Source organism: Pleurodeles waltl, chromosome 2_1, assembly GCF_031143425.1.
Source record: "Pleurodeles waltl isolate 20211129_DDA chromosome 2_1, aPleWal1.hap1.20221129, whole genome shotgun sequence".
NCBI classification, from domain to species: Eukaryota; Metazoa; Chordata; class Amphibia; order Caudata; family Salamandridae; genus Pleurodeles; species Pleurodeles waltl.
This window is the reverse complement of record NC_090438.1, coordinates 328119239-328125847: the sequence shown is the minus strand read 5'-3', so window position 1 is coordinate 328125847 and position 6609 is coordinate 328119239. Positions and strand designations below refer to the sequence as shown.

At 50.2% G+C, this 6609-nt stretch overlaps 1 protein-coding gene across 2 annotated transcripts in view; it reads left to right on the top strand.

The window, feature by feature from the left end:
* Positions 1 to 1496: 1496 nt before the first annotated feature.
* HTR2C (5-hydroxytryptamine receptor 2C) overlaps positions 1497 to 6609 on the top strand; it is a 3940131-nt gene continuing 3935018 nt past the window's right edge. Inside the window, exon 1 of one of the 2 annotated variants that reach the window (XM_069206051.1) lies at positions 1497 to 2682. The gene's annotated coding sequence lies outside the window, so the exon portion shown is untranslated. The remainder of the gene's footprint in view (positions 2683 to 6609) is intronic. The other variant, XM_069206060.1, reaches the window with a different exon arrangement.

Here is a 6609-nt window from a genome sequence, read left to right as displayed (position 1 = left end):
GTGTGTGATGGAGTATCCCCTCCCCTAAACTCTAAATAAGGCCCAAAGTCTGCGTATTCAAGATTAGTTCCATAATTTGTTTCACAAAGATATCATCGTCTCCTCAGGGGGAAGGTGGCAGTAAATAAGGCGAAGTTTATTTGGAATAATGTTAGCTGCATGGTTTCATTTGAGAGACTTTGGAAGAATGAGAGATGTTCATCAACCACGAAAGAAATGTAAAGGTAGATCATTACGCCACCCTGAACGGTGGAGGTGGCCCTCCCCTTGTTGAGGAAGTAATATTGTAATGTTACCCCTTGCATTGTTGTAAGCCAAGAGGGCCTGCGTGAAGGAACTAATGTATGTGCTTCCCTGAATGGGTGAATTTATGTGGTTACCAGATTTCTTTCCTTAGCCATGGAAATGTGTTTAGATGGGATTATTTAGGCTGCGGTTACATGTACTGCGCTGAAAATAAACTTTAGATCGTGATACACAGATAATGAGTATGAATTGTTCCTGGACCTAAGAGTTGATATGTAAGATTGTCTGGACACATGTAGACAAATGGAGGCCGTAAGTACATGTACTATGGTATCCCATTATACTTTATTTCCCTGTGCACACTTTGTGAACCGTCCAGGGACACGTGCCTGTAACTGTACATATCATGCAAATACCATGATGTTACCTGACGTGTGTGGGTGCTACAAGATAGGCAAACTAGTTTTTTCTAGGACACACATGGGACAGCTCGCAAACAAAATACACTTTATGGCTTAGGAGCCATGCACAAGTCTAGACTTTTTTTATAGACTCATGAAGCCCTTGATAAATGCCAGTAGTTTAAGACAGCGGCTGTTGTCTTGTGCAAACCTCACGGACGTCTGGCTCTTCCTTACAGCAGTTTCACATGAACAGCGTTCACGGGTCGCGCGACGGGTTTCAGCATCATTTCAGTGGCTAATGAGAGAACTGCAATAGATTTTGATGGCGTTTAGCATAACTGCCCTGGGCCCAAAACAACTGAAGAATCCTGCAATACCGCCCGGGACACAAACTGCTTCTGTATACCTTGCAAAAGAGATCTTCATTTCAGGCACCTGAAGCTGTTTATCAAGGATTACAAACACCTTCAAGAAATGTAACATTTATAGAAGTCTACCATTATAGTGCGTTTGGTACTTTAAGGCGCAGGCCTGCTTTAACTAGCCTAAACTGGGGTATGAAATGTGGAACTAATGTGGTCTTTGATATGCAAAAGTGTTAAGTGTAGCAGACGCAACGGAGTGCTTCAGTCAGCAGTTATGGATGAAATATTGTGACGGGACGATGTTCATTAAGTGCCTGTCGCTTTCATATTCGTCGGCAATAACCGTTTATCGAAAATGCCATAAAAAAATATTCCAAGTTTCATCTGCACACATGTGAAGAGCAGCTTAAAAGCACTGATGCAGTTTATTTGCATAACGCTCCGAGCCCGCTTTCTCGGAGCCAGCAGATTCAGAATTGATTAAAACGATTCCACAGCTCGCCCCGAACTCGCGTACAACAGGAGCACGGCAGCGTCCTCGTGCCAAAGGCAGCGAGACGGTTCCGTCTCCGAACATCTTGTTGATAGGACACGTCCCGCCCCCTCCCACTCTGAAAATATATTACATGGAATTCATCGGAGGAGCTCCTTTTCCCTGATAAGGATGTTCTTTTTGATGCAATATGTAATTGTGGAACAGCTTATGTGTTGAACAGCAGGCGTCGGATTTAGCTCAATGCGCGTACTTTTCACAGAAAAAAGCGGAGGTCTTGAACTGTTCACAGCTTTACAGTTAAACCACAAAAGAGCCTGCGTTGAAAGGAAGAGCAGCATCTCTGGTAACGTACGCTTCTCTTACCCAGCGGAAACTATCAACATTCCACTTGAGCCTCTTTTTATTCCTGTGGAAGGAAATGCGAAAAAAGGGTTAACTGCACCTGCCCGACCAAGTGGTCCATGTGCAGCGCTGGCGTGGTGGCAGCAGCACTCGGCTAAGAAATATTCTGCAGAGATACATGCACAGCAATTCAACTGATGCTGGCGGGAGCCTGCGGTGGAGTCTGACGGGAGCCCGGAGCCCCCCTCCCCTGCCTGTCTGCAGCCTGGAGTAGTAAAAGGACAGGAGGTCCTCTGCCGTCTACACCTTACTGCTCCGCTCGCCCCTCCTCCACATCTGCCAGGCTGAAGAGAAGCCGGGGGTCCTCTCCGAAAGCCGAACTCTTTCCCTGAACACCCCCAGCCACCCTTTCTGGGCATCCCCTGCTATCCCGAGGAAGGAGAGGACTCTTTGCGTCCATTATATTCTATCTGTGCACTACCTGACTAGAAGCGCTCTGGAGGTGTACCCTTCCCCGACCCTCATTTTCCTCCTCCCTCACCTGACCCTCAGCGGTGGCATGCAGATGGCATAGAGCCCCTCCCCAACAAACAGAGCCCCCCTGCTAAAGCAGAGAGTACATGGAAATGGGGGACTAGAGAAGACACGATGCCATCCGCAAACTGCCTTTGTTCGCAGGATGCGTGCACAAGGCTGACACTCCATCCGCGGGACTGTGCTGCTGACACCAAGTGAACACGACAGGAGGGCAACAGGAGGATTCCTACAGGTACTGCCGGCGGGGAGAAGCAGCCCTGGGACACTAGCGCCTTTGGACTCTCCGGCACAGGTATGCCAGCCTGGGGGGCCTACTGCAGTGGGGACTGTACCAGTTAGACAATAATACAGCGCTGAGCGGATTTTTCCCAGCTAGCTTGTCCTTTGAGGTTTCTCAGTGGGTGTTCTGTAAGTTAAGTGTTTTCTAAATAAAATACGTTTTGGTGAGCAGTAAGTTGTCGATCATCCTGCACAGGTAGTTTGTGAGAGTGAACTTGGTGTAATGAGAATTGAGGCGCGCTTCTCCGGTGAGCGGCAACATGTGTCGCCCTAGGTCAAGCGCTCCCGTTAATATTTACTCGTGCACTTCTGGTGCAGTGGGTTTTGTAATGTAGCGCCGCTCGGTTTACTTCACGGTGAGCCGTTAGCTGGCACAGTGAGTCTGAGCACTAGAGAGGGGTTATGGGACAACAACGGCGCGATAGTCGGGGTTAGCTGAGTAAATGTATTTATCGCGCGTGCCGGGTTTTAGAATTGACATTCTACACATGATGTCGCGTGCACCCTTAATGCTGCCCACCCCGAATGCCGGTGGGATGTGGTCATAAGTGAGCCCTGCACGAGCGTGCTGAAAGGCGGGCTAAATTACCAGGAAGAAGGCATGTTTCCCGACCGGAATTAATAAAAACTTAAATCGCATTGTTTATAATTGCATTAGATAGATATAAGTAACCATCCCGGACCCTCCTTTCTCCTTAGCAATATTTCGCATTGTCCGTTAGCTTTTCGTTTCTAAATCACCCATCCCCTTACTTAATGTACTTATTCCTGCAACCGACAGCCGTCTTCATCCATCCACCCAAAACCAATGCAATACATCCATCCATCCGTCCCACTAATGCACCCCATTCAACACCACTCATAATTTTTCGGGTTATGGTTCGGGTGGCAGTATCCAGAACCCAAGTTGTGCTTTTCCTGTGGCCTTTTTTTCACAGGCATCCTCGTGTGTTTAGTACAAAGCACACACCGCAACAGGAAGCCCTGAATTTTCTTTTCTCCGCTCAGAATTGCAACAGCAGAAGAAGGCACGTTCGCTTTCTGCAGGATGAATTTTATTTTTTACAGCGCTGAACCCGTTTTTGTAAAGCGCCTATTTGCCTGTAGGCTCTGCAGCCGCGCGACTTACATATGGAAACACGGCTATTTTGAAACCAGTCTGCATAAAACGTGTCTAAGTATCGCGTATTGTAACGTAGACCATCTTATATGGATATACAGTCCAACGCAAACCCGACCCTTTGTTCAGATGCCTCTGTTCCTAGGAAAAGTGGAAAGTGGCCTCTGGCCAAATGTTAGCTGCACAGAGCTACTCTGACACCCTTGCAAACAAAGCAGGCCATCAAAACGGCGAGATATGCTTTCACTAAAAACCAGCCTAAAAACTAATTTAAAAGATTATAATTTCCCTCCGTTTTTTACAAAAGTAAACAAACAACCAGTTAGCCTACTAGAAATGATTCGTTTTAAGTGATGAAGACACGTTTTCCTCAGTGGTGTAGGCTCTTGTATAATGAAGGAAATTGGTCCCCTGGTGCTGTCAAAATATATCAATAATCAGGATTCACTGACCCTCAGACCTCTGTGCACTGTGCCACTGCATCTGCCTTACCAATGGAGGCTACCCTCGTGACTTTCCCTTTTAATAACACGTTGTTGTTGTCAAACTAAACCATGTACGATAAAGAATAAACAAAGATTAACATGTATTTTGGTCATTAATGCTATGTTGATGAGTTTTGATACTCCTGGTGTACCTTCATGTCTCCAGAACCTGTCACCGAGTTCCCTTAAATGTTCCACCTTTGCCAGTAAAAAAGGCAGCGCGCAGTAAACTCACTATTAAATTATGAATGATGAGCAGGAGGGACTGAGGCTGTCAGTCTGGCCGCAGATTCTTCGGGGTTGACATGTGGGTGGCTGATGCATGGGGCTGAAAAGTCGGCTGCAGAGGCACAGGGGTTTACAGGTGGGCTGCTGAAGCACAGGGGCTGCTGACAAGTAGGCTGCAGAGACCCAGGCACTAACTGACGGGCTGCTGAGGCACAGGGACTGACAGGCGGACAGCAGAGGAAAATAGACTGATAGATGGACAGAGGCACAGGGGCTGCTGACAAGTAGGCTGCAGAGACACAGGCACCAACTGACGGGCTGCGGAGGCACAGGGACTGACAGATGGACTGCAGAGGCACACGGGCTGACAGGCGGGCAGCAGAGGCAAATAAACTGATAGATGGACAACAGAGGCACAGGGGCTGCTGACAAGTAGGCTGCAGAGACAGAGCCACTAAATGACGGGCTGCAGAGGCACAGGGGCTGATAAGCGGGCAGCAGAGGCACGTGGACTGAGATGGACTGCAGACGCACAGGGGCTGCTGACAAGTAGGCTGCAGAGGCACAGGGGCTGACAGGCGGGCAGCAGTGGGAAATTGGCTGATAGATGTTCAGCAGAGGCACATGGGCTGCTGACAGGTAGGCTGCAGAGTCACAGGCACTGACTGATGAGCTGCAGAGTAACAACATGGGCTGCTGACAAGTAGGCTCCAGAGACACAGGCACCGACTGATGGGCTGTAGAGGCATAGGCACTAATGGGTGGACCGCAAAGGTACAGGGGCTGTTGACAAGCGGGCTGCAGAGACAATAGGAACCCACTGATGGGCCGCAGAGGCATAGGGCTGACAAAGAGGCTGCAGGGGCACAGGCACTAACTGATGGGTTGCAGAGGCACAGAGGCCGCTGACAAGTGGGCCGCATAGGCACAGACACTGATTGATGTGCTGCAGAGGCACTAGGACGGACAGAGAGGCTACAGAGGCACAGGCACAAACTGATGGGATGCAAATGCACAGGGGCTGACAGGCTGCAGCGGAGCTAAGAGCTGGGTTGCAGTAGAACAGGGGCTGACAGATAAGCTGCAGAGGCACAGGCACTAATTGCTTGGCTGCAGAGTTACAGGGGTTGAACTGTGGGCTGCAGAGACACAGGGATTGACAGATGGGTTGCAGAGGCAGAGGGGCTGACTAGTGGGCTGCAGCAGCACAGGGTCTCCTGACAGGCTGCAGAGAAACAAGCACCTACTGATGAGCTGCAAAGGCACAGGGGTCGAGTGGTGGGTTGTAGAGGCACAAGGAATGACAGGTGGACTGATGAGGCACAGGGTCTGCTGACAAGTAGGCTGCAGAGACACAGGCACCCATTGAGGAGGTACAGAGGCGCAGGGGCTGACAGATGGACGGCAGAGGCATAGGGGCTGACAAGTGGACTGCAGAGGCACATAGTCTGCTGCAAAAACAGGCACCCACCCATGGGGTGCAGAGGCACAAGGGCTGACAGTTGGGCTGCAGAGGTATAGGGACTGACAGGTGGGTTGCAGAGGCACGAGGACTGACAGATCGGTTGCAGGGGCACAGGGACTGATAGGTGGACTGCAGAGGCACAGGGCCTGCTGACAAGTAGGCTGCAGATATACAGGTGCCCACTGATGGGCTTCAGAGGCACAGGGGCTGGCAGGTAGGTTGCAGAGGCACAGGGACTGATAGGTTGCAGAGGCACAGAGACTGACAGGCAGGCTGCAGAGGCACAGGAGCTACTAGCAGGCAGGATGCAGAAACACAGGCAGTGACTGACTGACTGCAGACGCAATGAGGCTGACAGGTGGGCTGCAAAGGCAAAGCGGCTGACAGATGGACTGCAGAGACACAGGGTTTGACAGGTGGGCTGCAAAGACACAGGGGTTGCTGACAGGTGGGCTGCAGAGGCACAGGGACCTCTGAGAAGTAGGATGCAGAGGGACAGATGGACAGACAGAGTGGAGAGGCACAAGTGTTGACCAGAGGGCTTCAGTGCCACAGGCATTGAGAGATAGGCTACAAAGGCACAGGGCTGAGGTTTGGGATGGGAGGCAATGATGCTACTGACAGTTGGGCTGTGGAGACTCA